Consider the following 26,226-nt stretch of genomic DNA (forward strand, 5'->3'; position numbering starts at 1 on the left):
GTAAATGAGGTATCTTCACCAAACTCGGTCCACATGTGTAGGAGTTCAATCTTGGGTCACAGTAAAAAAATCGTGACGATTAAACTCTAGGTGGCGTTATAACATGAAAAAAACATGAAAAGGGCTATGACGACCTGACCGTTAGTCCGATTGACTTGAAAATTGGTATGCAGTGTCTTGGTCCAAGGTGCCTTGTATGTCTATGAGGACATTGGCGTATCTCAAAAAACATGGCCGCCATCGGCCAATGAAATTTGAGCACCTATTAGACAAGGTTAACGGAGGCTGATCGGAACAAAACTCGGTAGGCATGTTCGACTCATGGCCCTAGAGGTCTGTAAGAATTTTGAAAGAAATCGGCCACTAGTTGGCGCTAACGAGTTTTACAGCTCCGTAATCACGTGGTGTTACAAATATCCACACAATATGCATATCATTTGATAGACCTTCTCATGGAGAACAACTTTGCCTCAAGAACCATTGCTGTCAATCAAACCGTTAATTAAATATTCGTAATTATGTTAAAAACCTACTTTTGCGAACTAGTCCCTGGTTTTTCGCCCGATCGGAACCAAACGAGTCTAAGACAATTCTATGGACTCTCTAGATCAATAATTATCAAAAAAAAGTCGAACTTTTGCATTTTTCGCATGGGTATATTGGGTCATAAAGAAAATGGGCGTGGCAAAATGCACTCAAAAGCCTATAAATCCTAAACGAAAACACAGAACTTCACAAAAATTGATGCGCATATTTGTCGTAACATGCTAAAGAAGCCTGGAAATTTGTATGGAGATCGGACCAAAGGTGGCGCTATAACTGTTAAAACGCTTTAAAACCATATATTTCCTATGGTAAATTGCCTGTATTGGCTGTGAATGGTCTTTTCCTAGGAAAAATTCCTATTCCTATCTATGTTCATATAATTCTCATATAATAATGTTCATGACTCTTAATAAGCATGAAAAATTTCAGACAGATCAGACAAAATTTGCCTCTATAACAGTTAAAAAGTTAAAAATTATATAACATGTCATTAAGCCAATAAGTGGTATTTTACTGCCCCCTGCTGCCATTTCATCATACTGCTCCCTAATATTGTCATATAATTCATATTTAGACTTTATAAAATCATTATTTTAACATTTTAAATCATATTTTGTCAAAACTCATCTATTGGAGTATTACTTGACAATTGTGTCACACTGAGATATTGAAATGGACGAAAGTAAATGAATGAAATGAAACGAAAGTAAAACGGGCATTTAAGCCACGCCCCCGAATACAAATTCACTAATAACTCAAAAACGGAAAGTCGTTGCACGTTCAAATTTTGATGGTAAGGTCCTCTCCAGGCTCTTGATCGAAACGTGTTGTCGCGGGCCTCCGTGGGCCTCCGTCGAGGGCTCCTCGAGCACTATCTATGCTCTGAGATTCAGAATTTTTCGCGTTCTGGTTACCGAGATATAATTGAAAAACCAAATTCCCATTTATTCACTCATTCATTCAAACACTTCAATTGTAAAATGCAAGCTATAATACCACTTTTGTCCACTTGAGGGAGCAGCAGGATTGCACATTACCTTTTCATTAGCTTTCAGTATTGGGAAACAAACAAATGCTTTAAAAAGCAATCTTTTTTATTATGATAGGGCTGTAGCTATCGATTATTTTAGTAATCGAGTATTCTATTCAAGTAATCGGATAAAAAAAATTGTGGTAAAAAATAGATTCAAGTTAACAACAGCCTTTAAAATGACTTAAAATACAAATATATAATAACAAGCAACAATAATTGGTTCAAGTAAAGTATCAAAGTAAGTAATTATATTGGTTTTATTGAAGAACACTGTTAAAATATACCCTTGTAAAATAAATTAAATAAACTAATATAAACATAACTTATGTACATAAATAACAAATGCCTGCAGAGGGCGCCAGCGGCCTGGTTGTTGTCACACTAAGCCTGGCATTATCAAATCCTTGTTTAATATTGTCCAAACAATTAATTCAAATGTCAACTTAACCTTTAATATTTGGCCACTTCTGTACGATAGAAATGTTACAGTCACTGTAATTTCTTGAACGAGAACATGTGCACATCAAAACATGCAAACTCAGAGCAAGAGTTTAAACTTATATTTTGAAATCGCAATGTTTAAACTTTTATTTTGAAATTGCGATGAACAGCAGTTTGAGAAACCCAGATGTGCTCCACAAATGATAACAGTGCAACTATGAAACACAAACTGCGTCCGACTTGCGTTCCCATATTTGCACGTTATTGGAAACCTAAACAAACAGCACTGCAGAGACTGAGTTTGCTTGGAGCAGCGTTTACTGTGGACGGAGCTGAGGTAATTTTAACATGTAGGCTAATCTGCACTCATGTGATTGAAGCGTCTTCTCTGTGAAAAAAACAAACAAACAAAAAACAGAGGATATATTTATTTAACTGAATCACAGCTTTTGTGATTTCACAATGGCACTATGCTATATTATGACTGTAAATGGTGGGCTCCAGACTGCGACCAATTGGTCGCATTTTGCGACCATTTTTCCTGCCGGTGCGACCAAATATTTATTTAGGTCGCGCTGGCGCGACCACAACGTTGCCGAGCAGCGAATCCAAACAAAATGAAAGCGGAACGAAAATGCGCTAACTTACTCCTTTATGCTTCACAGACCGTTTATTAGTTCGAATCAATAATAGACAGCGCAGCCCATAGATATAATATAAACGCGTTTATATATGATATCTATGGCGCAGCCTATGAGCGCAGCAGCCCGAACTTGCCAGTCGCGGGCCGATCTCGATCACGCGACACTGTTACTAGGAGATCCAGACTCTGGAGATCCAGTGAAGAAATCCATTGAATTCGCTTCAGAATTAATAACATAATCGCTGCGAGATCCAGTGAGAAACATTCCGATTCGGCGCAGAGTTCTCTGTTATAAACCATAGATATCAGATCAAACAGCGCTGATGTGGAAACCAGGAGAAACACTGGGCTTTCAGACCACAAATCAGCGACATTCACCATGGATTTAATGTAGTAACTGTAACCATAATGTGACAGAAATAGTCAAACACTTACAAGTACTAACTGTTGGGCTACACATCTTTTTCCAGCACTTCAAAGCTATCATATATAAATGTTATTTTTAATGTGATGACCAACACATTTTTTTTGTTCATCCTTCAAAAATGGTCTTATTTAAACTCTTATTTATACACTTATTTAAAAATAATAAAATAAATAAATTACCATAGTAAACAGTAGGATGCTTATTGACTGAAAAAAAATTAAATCCAATCAATTTCACCCATGGATCATTTTGACGCTCTCACATGTTTGAAACGAACAATTGATGGATTGTGATGAAATTTGTTTTGAATTGGGACTGACGAATCCCTGTCCATAGATCTAGTAAGTCCCGCCCATCCGTAAAACCCCACTGGACCTCTAGGTTGAAAAATCGTCAATGCAAGTGAATGTGAGAAAATAATTCTTTTCCGGTCCAGTTTGAATTGTGCCATGAATGTGAACATAAGTTGTCTGTGAATTTTTTATATAATTTTTCATGTTACGAGTTTGACAGTATATTGTATGATTCTTTGGCTAGCAGTTGTGGAAAAGACATAATGAGAAAGACTACATGTCGCCTATGTGACGTCACCCGATAACACATTTTTCCTTCCACTTGTCAAATCACGGTGCTAATGCTGCGATAATCTATGGAGACAGATCGAGATGCCTGTGTGTTTTGTACCCAAATGTCACCATTCAAACCAAATGGGCTGTTCTTTCTTCAGATTCCCGTCTGATGTAAAAACTAGTTGTAGTCCACAAAGTGCTCTCACACAAAGTCTAACCGTATCAAACTTCTACCCGCTAAATTGTAGCATTCTTCACACGAAAAATTATATTAAAAATTCACAGACAACATATGCTCACATTCATGGCAAAATTCAAACGAGACCAGAAAATAATTATTTTCTCACATTCACTTGCATTGACGATTTTTCAACCTAGAGGTCCAGTGGGGTTAGCGGAAGGGGCGGGACTTACCAGCTCTATACTGTCAATGACCGTTTGCAAAGACCCGCCCACTTTAGTTACTGTTGCTATGTCTGACAAGCGACGCCACTCTCACACCACACCAAGTTCTCACGCAGTGAAAAATACATTGCGGATCAGAGAGGAGACTGCGCGCTGACAGACAAGTACTTTTGATATGAAACAAAGTCTCACCTTTCAAATGTAGTAATTTTTTAGAGACATTTAAACAATAAATACCGTTTTGTGACTCTTTAATGTGTCTGACAGATCGCTGTAGACTCGAGGCTCAGTTAAAGCTGCTCGTGAACCGATCATCTCTTCCTTCTAGTTAATTTATAGCATTAAAATAAACATAAATGAACATATAAGGAATGTTGTTTTAAAGTGCTAAGACGTCAGTACACTTTGTTTTTCAAATTGAAATCCTCCAATGTTAATCTACTAACTCTCCTGACTGCTTTGTTGGACAAAATGGCGGATTATGATTAGTCAGATCACCTGTCATTCAAACTCCCTGCGAAGGGTCAATTGAGAATGCCCATGCGCACAATCCTGATCTAATCGACAACTTTGCAGTTGCACATAGGTAAGCCCGGAAAATCCCGCTATAATGTAAGAGAGCATCTTTTTTATGTATTTGGACCTAGGCCTAACAATGTGTTATCGTGCGCTGACACCATGTTTTTTTTGTTTTTTTTGTTTTTGGTGAGGCTCCTCCTGATTTTGTTAGTCATCTCATCTCTTATATGCTGTGTATGATCATATCCTGCCCTATTCATGGTAGCCTACTTGCAGACATTGCGTCATCAATATCATCAATTGCCTTGATAATCCTACTTAAGGGCCCAAGTGTTGGCTCGTTACGCCACTGAATATAATTGTCTAAACTCCTTATCAAAATTACATATTTACAACAAATTTGAAACATATATATGGGCACACTTTGAGTACTACTAATAAAAGTGGTGGAGATCAGGCAAGACTGTAAGAAGACTCAGGCAAAAAGGTGCTATAACTGTAAAAACGCTTTAAAACCATATATTTCCTATGGTAAACTGCCTGTATTGGCTGTAAATTGACTTTTTCATCTATGATGACAGTTGTTAAATGCTTGCTAAATAAAACTTAATGTCTTTTGATGCTTGTGAGCTTAAAGGCCTTAAAGGCCTTAAATGCTTGAACCCCGATAAATGCTGCTTGCAGCTTTAATTAGGGGTTCAAGCACGAAGTGCTGAAACCCTATTGTAATTGCCCTGATTTTTAGGGGTTCAAGCACGAAGTGCTGAAACCCTATTGTAATTGCTCAGATTTTTATTAGGGGTTCAAGCACGAAGTGCTGAAACCCTATTGTAATTGCTCTGATTAGGGGTTCAAGCACGAAGTGCTGAAACCCTATTGTAATTGCTCTGATTTTTATTATTATTATTTTCCCCTAAAACGCATCGTGCAGCCCAAACCGTAAATGCTGGAGACTTGAAACTCAGCCAGATGGTAGTCCTCAATTTGGGGAGAACCTATCAAAGTATGACCCCGATTGGCCAATAGGTGGCGCTATAGCAAGCAAAAGTATGAAATCAGCCATAACTCCTAGACGGTTTGTCATAGAATCAAGTGTCTTATATCACTGTAATCCTTGGCTCAAGACGGTCAAAACGTATATCTCCGATTTCATTTCCGCCTGGGAAAATTTTCCGCCATTTTGAATTTTCTCAAAAACCTACTTTTGCGAACTAGTCCTAGGTTTTTCGTCCGATTGGAACCAAACCAGGGCAGAAATGTTCTCTGGAGTCTGAATATCAATAATTATCGAAAAAAAGTTGAAATTTCGATTCACAGACGCTAGGGAGTGCCAAAACGTACGTTGTGGGAGGAGCCTATTTTACTAAAACGGCTATAACTCGAGAAATAAATGAGTTATCTTCACCAAACTCGGTACACATGTGTAATATTTCAATTTGAGGTCACAGTGAAAAAATCGCGACGATTGAACAGTAGGTGGCGCTATAACTTGAAAAAAACATGAAAAGGGCTATAACCACCTGACCGTTTGTCCGATTGATTTGAAAATTGGTATGCAGTGTCTTGGTCCAAGGTGCCATGTATGCCTATGAGGACATTGACGTATCTCAAAAAACATGGCCGCCATCGGCCAATGAAGTTTGAGCACCTATTAGACAAGGTTAACGGAGGCTGATCGGAACGAAACTCGATGGGCATGTTCGGCTCATGGCCATAGAGGTCTGTAAGAATTTTGAAAGAAATCGGCCACTAGTTGGCGCTAACGAGTTTTATGGCTCTGTAATCACGTGGTGTTACACTTATAGTCACATTATGCATATCATGTGATAGATCTACTCTTACTGAACAACTTTGCCTCAAGAACCATTGCTGTCAATCAAACCGTTCATTAAATATTCGTGAACATGTTAAAAACCTACTTTTGCGAACTAGTCCTAGGTTTTTCGCCCGATCGGAACCAGACCAGTCTAGGGCAATTCTCTGGACTCTCTAGATCAATAATTATCGAAAAAAAGTAGAAATTTTGCTTTTGTTTGGCTATAACATGATCATTTAGAAAATGGGCGTGTCAAAATACACTCAAACATTTATAAATCATAAATAAAAACTCAGAACTTTACAAAAATTGATGAGCACATGTGACATAACATGCTAAAGAAGCATGGGAATTTTTATGGAGATTGGACCATAGGTGGCGCTATAACTGTTAAAAAGCTTTAAAACAATATGTATTCTATGGTAAATTGCCTGTATTGGCTGTAAATGGTGTTTTCCATTTATGATCTTATAATTTTCAAATCATAATCTTCAAATCTAGTGCAGTACAATTCTCTGGACTCCCTAGATCAATAATTATCAGAAAAAGTATAACTTCTTTATTTGGATGGCTATAATAGGGTCACTTCAATATGTAGCCTTGACCAAGTGTCCCCAAAAGCCTATATCTTTTAAATATCTTTCAGATCTAGTCAGAACATGTGTGTGTGTGTGTGTGTGTCTGTGTGTGTCTGTGTGTGTAAGCATGCTTAATGGAAAGAACATGGAGAAACTGCTTTGTTTTACTGGTGGATAAAGAAGTCTTTCAAATGAAAGTGAGTCAATTAGTGGTCTTCTACTGCCCTCTGCAGGACATTCTACTTATAAAAATATTGTTACCTGTGCTTTTGCATACATTTTTAGACTATATAAAATTGCTTGCATGAAAATCACCTATTATAACACAATCATGTTTTGTCAGTTTATCACTTCATTTGTACTGAGCTCTCAGTTTGAACAATTCTGCCTCTCAGTGATTAATTTGAAATCTGAAAATGGTGTTATACAGAGGAGATTTGCAATTATAATTTTGTTACCTATCTTTTATTTAAAATATCTACATCTACAACCAAATGTGTTTGCATGTGTGTGTTGAAGCATGGTTAGTGTATTACGTATTATTGTTTAAGTATTATTGTTTTCATTTACATTTTAACCACCAGAAGACCACTCATTGCTTCATTCTGCTTACTAAAATATTATTTCCCAGTTAGTTTTCATTTGAAATATTGTTTAAACTTTATAAAATCATTAAAATAACATTTCAAATCATATTTTGTCTGTTTTTAAATCCCACAGACTCACATTGGCTGCAATACTAATGTTTTTGAAAGACACAGACCTGATAGTCTAATCTTTGTGTATTGTGCATATAGTATTGATATTATTACTATTGCAAATCATGTTATTGTAACTCATATCTTAACAGAATATTATTTGTAATTTTAATTCTTTATTTCTTAATTGTTTTTTTCTGATTACTACAGATATTATCAACAAAGATATCAACTACACCTTCACTTTTAATATTGATAAGCTGCACACACAGCGCAATCACACACCCACTAATGCATTCAAATAAATGTAATCTTACTGTGCTACTTTATTTGTACATGATTAGAATGAACAGACATCTAAGAATATTTTTAAAGCCATTTCAGACTACAAGTAAGCATTATATTACTAATCAACAATTTTAAAGGTGCCATACAATTGAAAACTGTATTTATCTTGGCATAGTTGAATGGTAAGAGTTCTGGACATGGAACTGACATACCGTGAGCCTCAAACACCATTGTTTCCTCCTTCATGTGTAAATCTCCTGTTTGCAAAAGACCGCTGAAAAATGAGTGAATTACAGCATAACACCGACTGTGACGTTGGAGTCGGGATCATTCATATTTATACCCCCCCAATTTGCATATACCAGCCCATGTTCTAGGCCAGGCAGTGTTAACGTGGACCTGCACAGCCGAATCATCAGAAGTTCTGCAGGTATTGTGAAGAAGCAAGCAAGGACAATAGTGAAAATGTCAGATCATGGATATAAATGTTATGTTCGAGGCTGTGCTGCGGATTTCAGAACTTTTCATTCCCTTCCCACAAAAGAGAACTGCCAACAGGCATGGTTGATTTTTACAACAGGATACCTTACCATTTTAATTCAAAGCTGTTAGTTTGCTCTGCCCATTTCACCACTGACAGTTTTTCTAACCTGGGACAATATCAAGCAGGTTTCGCTCATCGTTTGATACTGAAGAAGGGGGCAGTTCCAACTAATGTTATATTTCCATTACAACCCCTACCGCAAGCAGAAAGTAACGTTAGTGATTTTATCCACTACTTGACTGTTGAAGACATTTCTGTTTCAGAGATATCAGAGAACAATTTAAAATATATCAATGCATTCTGCGGCACCTTTAAAATAATTATTTAAAATGGAGATCAGGCCATAACATCACAAAAACATGAAAAGGCTATAACCACCTGACCATTAGTTCGATTGACTTTAAAATTGGCATGCAGTGTCTTGGTCCAAGGTGCCATGTATGTCTATGCCGCTCTAGGCCAATAAAGTTTGTGCACCTCTTAGACAAGGTTAACGGAGGACGATCAGAACGAAACTCGGTGGGCATGTTCGACTCGTGGCCCTAGAGGTCTGTAAGAATTTTGAAAGAAATCAGCCACTAGTTGACGCTAACAGGTTTTACGGCTTTGTAATCACGTGATGCATGTCATTTGATAGATCTCCTCATACTGAACAACTTTGCCTCAAAAACTACTGCTGTCAATTAATTTGTTCATTAAATACTTGCGATTATGTTAAAAACCTACTTTTGCGAACTAGTCCTATGTTTTTCACCTGATCGGAAATATACCAGTGCAGTACAATTCTCTGGACTCTCTAGAACAATAATTATATAAAAAACTTAAACTTTACCCATTGGGTAGCCATAATAGGATCATTTAGAAAATGTGTATGGCAAAAAACACTCAAAAGCCTGTAAATCCTAAACGAAAACTCAGACAACTCACTAAACTGCCTTATGTGCTTAAAGACCCTAAATGCTTGAACCCCGCTAAATGCTGCTTGCAGCTTTAATTATTATTATTATTATTATTATTATTATTATTATTATTTTGTCAACCTTTCGGGCACTTTTGGGGCCCTTAACATGCTCGAAAACTCTTGAAATTTTGCACACACGTCAGAACCCGCGGCCATCAGGGCCGGACTGAAGCTGGTACCCGGGCGTGGCAGGGGGGCTCGACAGCGCCCCCTGGAACGGGATCCAAACACGTGTCCATAAATCAAACACGCTTGCATGTAATAATATGAAACTCGGTACACATATAGATCTCATTGGGCCGAACAACTTTCGTGCTCTAAGTTTTACGCCAGCCAAACAGGAAGTTGGCTATTTAGCGTTGTTTGGAAACGCATGCTGTGGAATTTAATGTACTCCTCCTAGGGAATTCATCGATTCGCCTCCAAACTCGGTGTGCATGAAGTCAAGACATTGAGGATGCTAAATTGCGGACGGATTTTTGATATCTCGAACGGTTTGGCCGTGGCGAGGAAACAAATTTATGGCGAAAACATGAAACAGGAAGTGTGTTATAACTTCTGCATACATTAACTGATCTTGATGAAACTTCAGCAGTGTGTTCGTTGTAAGAGGCCGATCACATGGATGTGACTATTGTGAGTCAAAGTTATAGCGCCACCAACAGGCAGCAGGAAGTACATCACTTTCAAAATGCTTTGAAATCAGTGTCTTATTTTTACCCGATTTGCTTCAAACTTTATGCGTACAATGTAGACACACGGCAGATGTAAACCTGTGAAAGGATTATTGATATCTTAGATACTGTTGCCGTGGCAACGCATCAAACTTTAATATTATTTTTTGATGCTTTTGAGACTCTTAACATACTTGAAATTGCATGAAACTCAACAGACACATCACATTTATTAGCCCGTAGACATGTGCAAAGTTTTAGAAACGGGCGTGGTGGAATGGCTCAGTAGCGCCACCTTTAGTCAAAAATGGGGGCTTAGTTTTTCCTAGAATCACAAAACTTGGTATGTGTATTGTTCTCATCAAGACGGACAACTTTCTAATTTACATGAACCATCTCCGACCAACAGGAAGAGAGATATTTTGGTTTGAATGTGGATTTTCTGAAGAATTTTCTCTCCCTCTCTCTGTGTCTGTGTGTGTGTGAGGGGAGGGGGGGATTTGACTATTGCTTTTATATTGTTAATCAAGGTTTCAGGGGCTTTTGGGGTCCTTAACGTGCTCAAAAACTCTTGAAACTTTGCACACAGGTCAGAACCCACGGCCATCAGGGCCGGGCTGAAGCTGGTACCCGGGCGTGGCTGGGGGGCTCAACAGCGCCCCCTTGAACGGGGTTCTAAAACTTGATCCATATATCAAACACGCTCGCATGAATTAATATGAAACTCGGTACACATATAGATCTCATCGGGCCGAACAACTTTACCCCGGTCAAGTTTTACGCCAGCCCAACAGGAAGTCGGCTATTATGGGTTGTTTGGAAAACGCTTGCTGTGGAATGTGAAATACTCCTCCTAGAAAATTCACCGTGTCCCCTTCAAACTCGGTGTGCATGTAGTCAAGACTTTGAGGATGCTAAATTGCGGACGGATTTTTGATATCTCGAACGGTTTGGCTGTGGCGAGGAATCGAATTTATGGCGAGAAAAGAGAAACACGGAAGTGGAATAACTTCTGCATACATTAACTGATCTTGATGAAACTTCAGCAGTGTGTTCGTGGTAAGAGGCCGATCAGATGGATGTAGCTATTGTGAGTCAAAGTTATAGCGCCACCAACTGGCAGCAGGAAGTGTGTCACTTTCAACATGCTTTTGACAAAAGTGGGGGGGTTAGTTTTAACTACAGTAAAGAAAAAACAGTTTGTATATTGTTCTCATCAAGCCGGACAACTTTCTAATTTACATTCAATAGCTCTGGCCATCAGGAAGTCAGATATTTTGGTCTGAATGTGAATTTTTTTGCAAAATCAGCCTCTGAATTTTTAGCCACTCCTCTTAAACTATTTATTTTATTCGTACCAAACTTTTTCAACATGATGAAACTACATTAAATATGCTAAATTGTGAATGGATAATAAATATCTCAAATGGTTTTGCTATGGCGAGGGATTAAAGTAATGTCCAAAAAGGAAACACTAAAAATCTTCTAAAAATGTAATTATATACCATTTATTTCTATATAAAAGAATACAAATATCACAACTAAACCCATTTTATTCTGTTTTTGCAATTCAAGAAGAATGAAAAAGTTAAAACAGGCTATTTAGTGCTATTTGGTTCAACAAAAAAGCAAACATAGGGCTATACTGCCCTCTTGTGTCCAAAAGGACATCAAAATAGTATATAAAACTTTTTACCAGGTAGGCCAATATTGTATTTAAATATACATTTATTAGGTATGTGTCTGAGGATATTTTCCCACCGGTTAATCGACGTGTGACACGAGTGGGTGCTTTTAAATCGCTAATATAATAGTGAAAGAAAAATAATGATAATGTTGCACACACAAATCACACACATGTGGGAAAGAATGATGCTTTTAAACAACACTAAACCGCCATTAGGTGTCGCCAGGCATCCATCTTAATAAGCGAGTCATTGATTCATTCGTTCAAACGATTCGTTCGAATGAGTCGATCATGATTAAGACAGATGTTTATGGATTGATCATTCAATCTTTGAGTCAACCGATTCGTTAAAAATGCTGAATCGTTCAGTTATGAGAAAACACGTGATGGTTCTGCCGTGATCTTTGTTTAACTATTTTCGCTGCTGAAACAGAACAAAAACAGTCAACATTGAATCTAAAATGTAAGTGACTTAATTGTAACTGTTTATTAACCTGTTGTATGAAATCTAGGGGTGGGAGAAAAAATGTATTCTTAGATGCATCGCGATGCGGACGTGGACGATTCTGAATCGATTCACAAATGTCAAAAAATCGATTCTCCAAAAAAATATTTTTCTAATAACGTAATATTGACGGAAGGCAAAAGGCGGAACTCTAAGCGGACGTGCGTGCAGTCTGTGGCGCGCACATAACAGAGAAGTTTCTTCTGCTCACCAAGGCTGCATTTATTTGATTAAAAATACAAACAAAAACAGTAATATTGTAAAATATTATTCCAATTTAAAACGGCTGCTTTCTATTTTAATATATTTTAAACTGTTATTTATTCCTGTGATCAAAGCTGAGTTTTCAGCATCATTACTCCAGTCGTCACTGTCACATGATCCTTCAGAAATTATTCTAATATGATGATTGATACTCAAGAAACATTCATTATTATTTTAAATGTCGAAAACAGTTGTGTACAGTCTTTGATGAATAGAAAGTTCAAAAGAACAGCATTTATCTGAAATCTAAAGCTTTTGTAACGTTAAACACTACCGCTCAAAAGTTTTGGGTTAGTAATAATTACAATTTTATTTTTGGGGGAAATAAATAAAATAAATCAGTACTTTTATTTATGAAGGATGAGTTAAACTGATCAACAGTTACAGTAAAGACATTTATAATGTTAAAAATATATATATTTGAAATATATGCTGTTCTTTTGAACTTAACATTCATCAAAGCATTTTGAAAAAAAAAATCTGTACACAACTGTTTTCAACATTGAAAATAATAATGAATATTTATTGAGCATCAATCATCATATTAGTATGATTTCTGAAGGATCATGTGACACTGAAGACTGGAGTAATGATGCTGAAAACTCAACTTTGATCACAGAAATTAATTACTATGTAAAATATTTAAAAATTGAAAACAGCTGTTTTAAATTGGAATAATATTTCACAATATTACTGTTTTTGTTTGTATTTTTAATCAATAAATGCAGCCTTGGTGAGCAGAAGAGACTTCTCCTAAAAACATTAAAAATCTTACTGACCCCAAACTTTTGAACAATAATATATATATATATATATATATATATATATATATATATATATATATATATATACATATATATGTATGTGTGTGTATGTATGTATGTATATATATATATATATATATATATATATATATATATATATATATATATATATATATAAATATAGCTGCGAGCAGCGATTACGGGCCCAAGCCGGCGGTACCGCCACCCCGGTGCCTTTAGGTAACTAAAGGCACCGGGGTTGCGGTGCCACCGGCTTGGGCCCGTAATCGCTGCTCGCAGCTATATTTTTGACTGTTTCCAATGTATGCATCTATTTCTATAGAAGTGTCAAAAGGGAAAATATAAAATTGGAAAGTTTGACGCCTTTGGATGACCAGTGCTTTATTTTTTCAGTAAGTTCCCTGAAAGTTTCCAGACGTCACCAGATACAAAGATACAAAGACAAGAGAAGACAGCTCGGACAAAAACAGCCTCGCCTGAATGACAGACCATGCAGGCTGACACACACTCTTAGCCTAAACTGCTTGTTATCCAAGAGATGTCTGTCCAGGTGAGAAGCATACACCCTCCAATACACACACACACACACGCACACGCATACACACACACACACATAAACAAATAAAGCCACTGCTTGACTTAACATATGCCGCTGACTGAAACAAACCGCCCTCCTCTTCCATCATGAGGATAAGCCACTTTCCTGTTATTTTTCCTGACACTTCACTGACAGGGGTCACCATGGCGATGTGTGATTGACACCTGTGAGGCGGGGTCCGGTTGCTGTTTCAGCAGAGGTCAGGGGGTGATGCATTGTGACATGAGTTGAGTCACAAAGCCAGCCTTCACCACACACATGCCAACATGAGTCGTGACCCGACCACAGATGCCCTGCCACATTCAAAGAGAACAGTTTGCGGTTGAAAAAGACAAGGAAAATGAAGAAAATGTGAAAGCATGACATTTGCTTTTATGCCAGATATGGAAAATCAATTCCACAAAACAGATTAATGCAGATTAATAGATTTCAAAGATCTACTATTGCTTTTGATTTCATTTTGCATGCTATTTCATTAACAATAATGTGACAATAATTTTGACCTTATTGATAGCCTGATGCATGTTACTCTCTATGGGATTTTCACACTGGCTGTTTAGTTCGGAACAGGGCACGGTTTGCATGAAAAATTGGTAATGTAAAAGCTGTAATGGGGACCTGGGTGAACACCAGGGTACCGAACCCGAGACTACCTGGAGGAGGTGCTCTGAGTTCGGTTGCACTCGAACTGCGTGAATGTGAAAGCAACACGGTCTTGTGTATGCACTGGTTCAGAAAGTAAAGTAACCTGTGCATGCGTTTTAGTCGATTACAATGTATTTAGTTCAATAAAACACATGCAAGGTACGATAGTGTTGATGATTTGCCTTGGATAGGAGCGAGAGTGAGCCTGCAGTGTATTCGCGCATAGCGAGTGCAATCAGGGCAGCAAATTTATGGCAATCCACCATCTCCTCAAAAGCAGCAGAAAGCCTTCATGCAACACTCATACAGTAAACCAAAGTGTCGTTTACTCTGCTGCGCATTATAGCACCAAATTAATAAAAAACACAATACATTTACCACATTCTGTTGTCTATCATGTGCCGTGCACGTTTGTGATGACGTAAGATGAACGCCTATGCATCAGGGTTCGATAGAATCAAGTTGAGTGTAAAACCAGACTAACGCTGCGAGGGGCGCCGGGAACAATCACGCTTAAACATGCCCAGTGTGAAAACGCCCTTAATCTTCTCCTAAACTAAACTATTAATCGAACGGGAAATGTTGACTCTATATCAGCAGCTAAAAGCAACCATACATTGCATACAGAAAATGTATTAATTTCCCTCAAAAATCTCAATCAACTCTTGACTTGGTGTAGATGAATTCACCAGACAAAATAAATTCATTGCTTGAACTCTATTGCGTTCTATTTTAACTTTCAAAAACGTACTCAATTTGTGCAGACATCATCAGCATGACAGAAAAATTGTCAGGTTTAAGTATTGGATTTTACAATTGGTAAGATCATTGGAAAATTATTTATGATGGCTGCATGCCATGCCACTGGAAAAATATATATATTATATATATGTATATATATGTCATATATATGCCTGCTTGATTCGCTTCAGTAATTATCAGACATGACAAGGCCTACTAGTATGATATACAGTTGTGTTCTAAAAAGGAGGCAAATAGCGGACAATAGCTAACCATTGATTGTGTGTTTGTGCCGTGGTTATGCCGTGGTCCTTCATGAGATGCAGATTAAAAACCAGTGACCTGACGCCTTAATGTTCTGTGATGGGGCACTGGTGACGGGATGAAGGCTCAGAGAAGGCCAAGAGGGTCCAGGAGGAGGGAGAGACCATATAGGAGCTAGTGGAGGAAGGAGCTGGTGGAGCCACGATGATGGATCCGGGCAGAGACAGGCAAGATGAAGACCCAGGTGGAGCCAAAAGGGTGGAGGGCTGAGGTGCAACCAAAGGCCTGGAAGTCCTTGGTGGAGCCAGGGTAACAATGGACCAAGGTGGAGCTGGAGGGACTGAGGGATGATGAACCACTGTGGAGTAAAGGGAGCGAGGAGCCAAGGTGCAGCTGATGGGTAAACAGGCCGAGGTCGAGTTATGGGCTAAGAGTCTCGAAGTGGAGCAGGGGGATCCAAACACTTAGGCCAAGCTAAGGACCGGGAAGCTTGAGGTGGAGACAGTCAGCTGTTAGGAACCAGCAGAAGGGAAGGAGCTGACAAGCTGGACTGGACCAGCAAGGATGGTGAGGCTTTGAACAACCTCCATGGTTGTGACAAGGAAACTTGGAACGACCTCCATGGATGAGACGAGGAAACTGATAAGCTGGATGGAACCAGCGGTTGAGGAAGGATTTAAGGTGGGACCCAGACTTCAAACACAACAGGACAGGACTGACAGAGAAGGAAGAGGTTTGAAGGTGGGGAGAAGGGTGGGAACTGACTCCCAGTCAATCAATGGCTCCTGGCTCACCCATTTCCGAGGTGGACATGGCAACAGGCTCTGGCTCCTTCTTGAGCATTGCCTCTGGCTCTTCTTTCATCGTGGGCATTGGCTCTGTGTCCGTGGTGGGAGTGATGAGGAGTGATGATGGACTAGTGAGGAGTTTTGAGTTGAGGTGTTACTCGGGAATGAGGAGTGACCACACAGGGACAGGATTGGGCTGGGAGGGATTGCACCGCTGTCTTCATCCACAGTGTTGGGAGAGACACTCAGCCACAGCGCATAATTCAGCAATGAGATCTGTAGTCCGTGCAGCATGACACTGACAATAGCAGGCAATGAATGGATTTGTGCTGTGGTTATATGGAGTCCTAAATGAGGTGCAGACTGAAAACAGGTGTAAGTGATCAGTCCAAGGAGCATGAGCAGAGTAAGGGTGATGATAGTGAGGAAGAACTGGGTGTATCGGTGACAAGACAAGAGGGTAAATCAAAAAGAAAACCATTCAAAATGGGAAACACACACATAACAGCTTAACATACTAAGACAATAACCAACAAAGAACTGAAGGAAACAAAAAAAGTGAAAATGAGGAATTAAACTAGAAACAGGTGAGCATAATCTGTAACCAAGGAAACAGATATAAACATAGGAAATGAATCAACTGCAAAACATAAACACAGAAACAACAGAGCAGAATACAAAGAGGGCAGGACAAATTTCAAACTAGGACGAGTCCTTACAAACATAGAATACCCCAACCCTCACTAGGTGTCTCCTGCTACTGTAACAATACTAAACAAAAAAGTGCAGGTGGGAGGAGGTGATGATAGACCTCAGGGAGAGGGAAGTAAGGGCCAGCAGAGCTGTATACCACAGTGGGACTGGAGGAGTGGAGAACCGAGGTGGCGCTGCAGGAATAGAGGCCCAGAGTTCAGTAGACCAGAGCGGAGCCAGGCGATCTGTAGGTCCTTGATGAATTGAGGGAACTGTGTCCCATACTGGAACCAGAAGAGTGGAAGATTGCAGCCTGACTGGTGATGCATTAGACCAAGGAAGATCTGGGGAAGCAGGAGACCCGGGGAACTCAGGGAACACCACAGCGGAGAAGGGGCCCAGATGTTCAGAAGCGAGGTGGCAGTGTAGGTGATTGCAAGTGGTCTTGACTTCAGTGGTCACCATTGGGAAAAAAAGACAACAAGGTGATTGTTGGCCATGGCCAGGACAGGAATTGCTTGTGATAGGGAAATGGCCACATCTGCCATGACAGGGCTGGAATGGGGGCCGTGACAGGGAGAGATAACTCCTCTTCAGCTGTGACAGGGCTGGCAGGAAAGGAGGTTTGGGGTTAGGAGTAGACTTTGCAGCATTCTCCATGATCGAGGTAAGAAGCACAGGACCCTCCGAGACCACCAAAAGTAAGAGCTCTGGGACTGCTACACTAGAAACCACCAGACTTGAGAATATTCGACTTGGGACAACTGGACCAGCTGACTCAAGCTCCGAGATGGACAGGGCAGCGACCACTGACCCTTGGTTGGACAGGGCCTCTTGTGGGAATGTGCACCAATACTAGGGGTTCTGAGCAAGCGGTAGCATTCCTGTCTCTCTCTTGAATCCAACACGGAAGTGAAACTGCAATTCATCGACTGGCCGCTAGAGACAGCTCCAAAAGAGAGTCAATCTCATATGTCCCTCATGTTAATATGCCCAACTTTACAGCAGACAGAAACATGTTTACAGCCTGGTACAAAAAGTGGTTTTGAAATGCTTTTCAGAAAGCTATGGGTAATGTCACGGACACTACATTAATTTTATTTTTTTACAGTCTATGGTTCTGAGGCTTGAGTAGACGCTGGAGGCTTAGGGAGGACTAGAGTAACTGATTCCAGAGGTCCTGGAAGAGATGGAGTGGACTGGGAGCATTGGTACGTCTTTGAGGATTCGGGAGGGTCGGCGAGATTGCCATCCTTTTCAATATCTTCTACCATGAAAGATGAACCATTAAAGTCAAGGCATAGGAGATATACTATACTGGATTGTTTATGGAGATAATGATACAACAATTTTACAAAAACATAAATATTTCAATGATTTATAATACATTCATAAAATTATAGCACATCACTTATTAATTGTTTATCAACGTAGTCATGTTTTGTAACTGATTAGGTCATCATTAACTAATAACTTATAAATGACCTCAAAAATGGTTGCTGACATATTCTTACAACAAAATCTAATAACCTAATAATAATGTGTAATATCGTAGCTAGTCTTGTAAGCTCCGACATACAGTATAGCATAACTGCGCCTCCGGCGGCCCGAGTCGATTCCCAGCTCGAGGTCCTTTGCCAATCCCATTCCTCTCTCTTCACCCCTTTTCTTTCTGATCTCTACACTGTCCTATTCAATAAGGCCATAAAAATGGCAAAAATAATAGTGTGCATTGAAACTATGTATTGTGTGTTAGGACTCCTCTTGTCCATCGCAAGAGATTTATCCTGAAGACTTGTACATAGTGAGAGATGTATGTAGTCATGAAATCAGAGAATCTCCTAGAATCACAATCAGTCTGTTCACTTTTCAGGAGTGGTCTTAAAAGAGAGGCATTTCACTACCAGGTGTAAACCGCCATCAGTGTGGCTTGACTGCTTGTGATCGCATGAGACTGATTGTAATACCATGCGTAAAAACAGCCTCAGAGTTTCCAACAGTGATATAGTTCTACAAATGGGAGAAAACCTCTCACCTCACAGTTTTCCAATCTAAAATGAACCTCTGCACAGAGATCATTAAGTTATCTCTCAGAACTAGATGCCTAAATACTCACCATGGTACAGACATAAACGCATAACCCTCCCACATAAACTCAAAGTCCCTGCCCTCTAGCCCTGAAGATAACACAAACACACACACCCTTGAAAGAGTTTGTCCGTGTGCGTAAGCATCTCGCCCATCAGCACTTGCACTCTATTCTAGCAGAAGCATGGGGTTGTCTCCATGACAACAGGATGGACACAGGGGTACTGGTTGCTATGAAGTTGCTAATACTTGTTTCTTTAGGGATTGCAGTTCCAAATCTTCGTGAAGGGCCCTGTTGTCCTACCCGGGGGTAATGTTCAAATAGCCATGCAATCTCTTAATCATGTGAGGTGTGAGTATATTAACCATATGACACATGAATTTTGCTTCAAGATCCCTCTTTTGTGAAAAAAGAACCATAAATGTAAAATTGTAAGTTAAAAAAATGAGACTCTAAATTCTGACTGGAATAGAGCTTTTTTCTCACCTCACATCTAAATCAATGTGCCAGCATTGCTCGGGAACCATAAAAAGTTATACATGTTTGTCCTAACCAGGAATGACAAGTGTTAAAAACACCTCCATGTAAATTTGAACATTTTTGGTTTCTAACCAGCCGCTTCCACAACACACGAACACATGGACACAACATGCTTGTTTTGATTTTTTTCTCCATGGCTGTGGCCTTAACTACTGTGGAATCTCATTGATCCATAATCTCACTACAGAACTTTGCATTAAACACCAGATATCTTATCATTGAAGAAGTGCACACTTGCTTTCAGTGTGATTAGGCAAAATGCATGTTGCTTCAGAACACCTGGTTAGTTACTTGTTATAAGAACTGTATATTCTGATTGTTAATATTAATAATGAAACTTTTGAACATTCTTGAACATCCTTTATGACATTGCATTTCAAAGTCGGCATGAAAGTGAAGTTGTGCTCGTCTTTTCTTCTCTATTGTGTCATATATCTGAGTTAAATGCTTCTGGAACAAGAACAAATGTGGGCGTGGCTTGATTGTGTCTGTGTGGAATTGATTGGATGGTTGTGGTTTGCTATTGGCTGATCTCAGGTGGGTGACAGGTTATAGCCCCGCCCACACCATCAGAGAAAAGAAGAGATCTTCAATTAATACAATACAAAACACTTCATAGAACACATTACACGGGCAATAGATTAGCTAACATGGGTTTCACATCAGAAGTTTGCACACATTGCAATCACAATTCTATAGATACATACATCCATGCAACCTGGCACTGCACTCCAATCAAACACTTTTGGGAAGAGGTCACACAGTCACTATCCACTATAGTCGGCTGCCGCATCCCACTATCACCCTCTCTTTGCTTGCTGGGGGACCTCACAATAATTACTGATAAAAATATAAACTCTAAAATGCTCCTCATAGCTCTAACCATCGCCAAGAAAACTATCCTCATGAACTGGAAAACTCGTAACAACATACACATTAACCACTGGAAAAATCTCATTACAGACTTCATTACAATGGAATACACATCTCCCCCCTATAATTATTTATTATATAAATAAATATATAGAAATAAAAAACAAAAATTGACTAATACAATGTTGGCAGTATAATGGTAGTGAGGAGTGGTGGTGGTGATGGTAATGAAGATGGTAATAAATAATAAATGGTTACTTTGCCTATGCATATACACACACACACACACATACATACACACTCACACACACACACACACACACACACACACACACACACACACACACACACCAACCCACACATACACCCACACACACACACCTATACATTTACACACTTTTATTTCAATTCTGGAATTCTGGAATTACTAGATTGTTCGTTACTGCACTATTTTGGTCTGTATGTCTGTCTGTTAAATAATAAAAAAATAATAAAAAGAGAAGAGAAGAGATGCTGCAAGAGGAAGATACAGTAGTCTGATTCAAGATTAAAACAATAATGATGTGAACCGATAAATCATTTAGAATAAACACTGCAATATTCCATAGTAAAAAATGTAATTTCATGATGTGTAGCATGATAGAAGATTGGTTAAATTTTATGCAAAACAGACCCAAACAAACCTCATTCATGTGAACTCTACTTCTAAAGTTATTTTCTGGTTTTAGCTGGTCACAAGTAAGTTTGTATTAAATAATGTTAGTATGTTCTCATGTGATATGCAGTATGAATAATATCTAACTTTTAGCTTAGGGCAGACACAACGTAATTTTAGCTCTAGTTGGAGTTTGCAAATGATTTTTCTGGTGAGGAAATTACTGTTGTTTACTTGATATCGTACATGTATTGTGTGTGAAAAAACAAAACATGTTTCCGGAAATCATCCAGTGTATAGTCCATGTCTGTCATCTATTGGTTGAGTAAAGAGTCATTTTATAGTCATTTAAGAATTTTATTTAATCAAGAAGACAAAAAAAATTAAATGAAAGAACACCAGATGAAACAAACAGCTTTGCAGGATTAGACAAGACAACAACCAATGAAGAACTGAACAAGCTGAGGAGTATAGTGGGATAATGAGAACTGAACAAGTAACAGGTAAAACTAATCAGGAACCAAGGAAATGAAAATGAGTGGCTAAGAAAACTAATTCAAACACAGGAAAAAAAACACAGAAGAAAACTTGATAAATGGAACAAATTCACATCAAAATAGAGTCCCAAAGAAACAATAAGACAGGAGAAACATGACAATGCCCTTTTCCAGTATCATTACATGAGCACGTCACACACTTATAGGCAGTAGGGCAGGGTTTAAATCGATTCTCAATTTTATGAACTGATATCGATTCATAAATCCTAAGAATCTATCTTTTGGTCTTTCCTGTTTTCAGTTGATGCGTGAACTGAACATTGTAGTGCGCCTCCCATCCAATAACCCAGACAGCAACATAGTGTCGGCCCAGATCCGGCCCACATCTGGGCCGTGTGGAATCGACGTGTACCTGATGTGGGCCGGATCTGGGCCAACATTGGGCCAATGTTGCTGTCAGGGAAGCTTTGTTACTTTTGATATGAAACAAGGTCTCAGATTTCAAATTTACCGTCACAACCATTAACACGATAGTTAGCTTGAAAAATAACTTTAGAAAGGAGTATTTTGATTAATATATGAACCATTTTACATATTCATATTTTTCTTTTACTTTTCTTAAATATTTTCGAATAAATCCGTCAAGATTTTATGACAGCAACCATTTAAAGTGTTATATTAACTTATTAAGTTACGTAAGTTATTATAACTTTATTATTTTTAAAATGTACTTTATTTTAAGTGTTTATATACACTAACTAATTGTATCCTTCAATATTATAGTAATGTAGTAGCCTACCAACTGACATCGTGTTTAGTTAGATTTTTTTTTTCTTGAGAAAATTTGCCTTTTGTACTTGAAATATATCCCAAATAATCAATATTGAATCGGAATCCAATCGCTAGCTTGTGAATCGAAATTGAATCAAATCGTGAAATTTGTGTCAATACCCAGCTCTATAGGCAGCCTATAGTGTGCATATAAATTGTCTTTTTTAAACACTGTGCTGGATCGTCATTTGTCATAAGTGGTATACTTAAAAAAGAATATGTGATATAAAGAAATAAGGAGAGTCACTTATTTTCCTCTGCTGAAGTTGGAAACCCTAACTGTGATCAAATTTTGGTAACGATTTATCAAAGAATGAGCAGAATCTCAGAGCTCTCTGCCAGCTCACTCAAGTGTGTGGACTTTAATCGTGATATCAGTAATGGTTTAGCCCAGCCGTTGAGACCAGAAGATCAGATCAATCTGCCTATTACACACAGAACGAGCTTTGATCAAGCCGAGAGAAACAGAGCATTACGCTGCGGTAGAAACAGAGGGAGAGTTAAGAAAAAGAAATAAAAGGTGAGAATTCAAAAACAGCACGGGCAAATGTGTTTGGGTTTTATGGTGTGTGTGTGTGTGTTTGTGTGTTTGTGTGTGTGTGAATAAGTGGGAGTAAACAGAAATGAAGTGTGTGCACATGTAAGCTATTGTGGGTGTTATAATGTGTGCCACAAATGTTGAGGTATAAGGTCGTACTGTGTAATCATCTCCTCTTGCAGCCTCAGTCTTGAGAGGATATTGAGAGATAATAGTGTCACGATAAGGGCGACTAAATAAGAACCAGAAACAATGAGGGTGTTTCTAACATTAAGAGCTCCTGAGACACTTGGACAAAAAGAGAGAAGGAAATACAAATGCATGAATTTACAGGAAGAAACAATGAGAAGATGTACAGAAAATCCTATAACATTGACAGGGTTATAAGTCATCTTGGTGAAGCATTTGCGTTTCATGGATTGCACTGTTGTCTGTCAATGTCATGAACCCCTGAAGTCGACTCCCAGACAGCAATTGTGCGTTTAAAAGACGTCTAATAGCGTCCAAACACAGCCAGACGGCTAGGCTAAAACCAGGCAAAATTTGGGCTGTCACTGAAAATTTAATAGACCATCGCCCAAGAACAGATGAGTCATCAATAAGATAACACGTCAAAGTAATGAATCCAAACACCTTGTAATCACTGTTGACTTTGCTAACATGATGGAATATCATACATCTCGCAAGTTATTTTGGCAAAAACGACATGTAACCAAATTCAAGGTTATTTTGTCTAGAAGTGTGTTAGCCGGATTATATCGTGTGTATATTTAACCGAGACGGTGAAATGACGGCTATTGCTGGCTGGGAATATCTGTGAGGCTACGCCATGACTTCTGTGCTTTCAGTTTTGTTTGGGGAGGAGCATTTTCTAAAAATACTCTGAATGGACACGAGTCTGATCTCAGTCTTCCCTGTCCAGTCCTGTCTCATCTGGCCTCGTCTCAGCCTGTCCTGTCCATCAGTGTGTGGCTGGTTGGATCTTGTTTCTTTGTTGCTGTATCGTGATCATTCGTTTTTGGAATGAGTTTGAGTGACCATGGCTTTAGAAATCTTGGACTGATTTTATATAGTTTATGACTTATGCTGCAAGTAATTTGTGTGACTGACGTGATGTGCATGTTTGCATTTGCAGTTCAGTCATAGTGACTTCATTTAGTCTCATCAACAATTAGGGGATTATCTTTTTCATTTTTGATTGAATGTTATGCAAAAATCTATGGAAGATTGTTTCCGCCACTGAATAATAAATAAATAATAATAATTGCGACTTTTTATCTCACAATTTTGACTTTTTTTCTCACAATTGCGAGATATTAAGTCAGAATTGTGAGAAATAAAGTCGCAATTCTGAGATATAAAGTCGCAATTGCGAGATATAAAGTCAGAATTGCATGATATAAAGTCGCAATTGCGTGTTATAAAGTCAGAATTGTGAGATATAAACTATTCTGAGGTAAAAAAAAAAAAGTATATTTTTTTTCCTTAGAATTGGACTTTATCTTTTCTCAGAATTGTGAGATATAAACTCGCAATTATGTGTTATAAAGTCAGAATTGCGTGATATAAAGTCGCAATTGCGAGAAAAAAAGTCTGAATTCTGACTTTATAACACGCAATTCTGACTTTATATCGCGCAATTTTGACTTTATTTTTCAGAATTGCGAGATATAAAGTCTTAATTGCGTGTTATAAAGTCAGAATTGCGAGAAATAAAGTCAGAATTGCGAGAAATAAAGTCAGAATTGCGTGAAATAAAGTCAGAATTGCGAGAAATAAAGTCAGAATTGCGTGAAATAAAGTCGCAATTGCGAGATAAAAAGTCACAATTATCTTTTAAAATGTTTTATTTTGTGGCGGAAACAAGCTTCCATAAAAATCAGCATTATTCAGCAACTAATTTTTTTTTTTAAAAACTCAAGTTCTGTTATATTGTTATTTGGCAAAACAAGACATATTTTGGCTTATTATATTTCCAAGCAAATCTTCAGTGTATGAAACGAGTGTTTATCTCAACAGAACCGTCAGCATTCAGATTGACATGTCTCGGCAGAGTTAATGACCTGCTATCTGGAAACCGGCGGTTATCATGGCATTGAACTGTGCTGTCAGGTCTGATGGATGTGTGTGTGATTGCTGTTGTCATCTGTCTCCTGTCTGTAATATAACTCAGGCTAGTGTAATTTTCCAAGACCCAGGGAGAATCTGTCTAACTATATTTTGCATACCTTGCTGAAAAACTCCCAGTATTTTTGTGTTTTGGATGCTGACTGTGATTTCAGTGTGGATGAGCATCCTTTATGGTCCTGGAGCTGAAGTCCTATCAACTTGTAATGATTAGACTGATAGTGGGACTAGAACAACTATAAGCCCGTCTATTGGCCCAATGGCGGATTTCCAATAATACGGGTGAAGGTTTCTTCGTGTCACAGTCTTTCCTTTTACACAACACAACAAGATTAAATGAAATACATTTTCTCTTTTGTATTAACTCGTTATTTCATCTGACTCCATAAATGAAAAAGGTTTTAATGATATCTGGGCATCATTAAAAGTGAGCGAATGTTTGATTATTCTTTTTAACTTTTTAATTAAGTTTTACCCGCTCAGATTAGGAAGCTATATCACTGAGAGGTCCTGGCGTCTTACACAGGTCTCACGACACAATCTCGCCAGTTTTAATTGAGGTAATTGGCTATAATATCTTAGACGGTCGGATTCACCCTTAATCAAAGATGCTTTGATAGCCACCATGGAATTGCATACACTTGAACTTAATTTAATCATTTTACTTCAGTGGAGGTTTTGGCCAATATTATAAATGTAAGTCGACCAACTTTACTTCTCTTATAATAGCTCTGGGTTGGCCAAGCCTGTGATTTCTCACGTACACTTTTCTAAATTAACATTAAATTAAAACAGAGGTAATTAGACAGACCCAGATTTAGGTTGATCAAACAGCATTCGCTGCCCTAAACGGAAATAACTCGTCTCTGCATCCAAGTACACTTGAATTGATGTCAAATATTAGTCGTCACTAATCCGAGTAGTCCTTACCCTATACCTTGTGTCAAAATGATTGATGGCTTCC

This window comes from Abramis brama (assembly GCF_963993115.1).
Source record: "Abramis brama genome assembly, chromosome: 16".
NCBI classification, from domain to species: Eukaryota; Metazoa; Chordata; class Actinopteri; order Cypriniformes; family Leuciscidae; genus Abramis; species Abramis brama.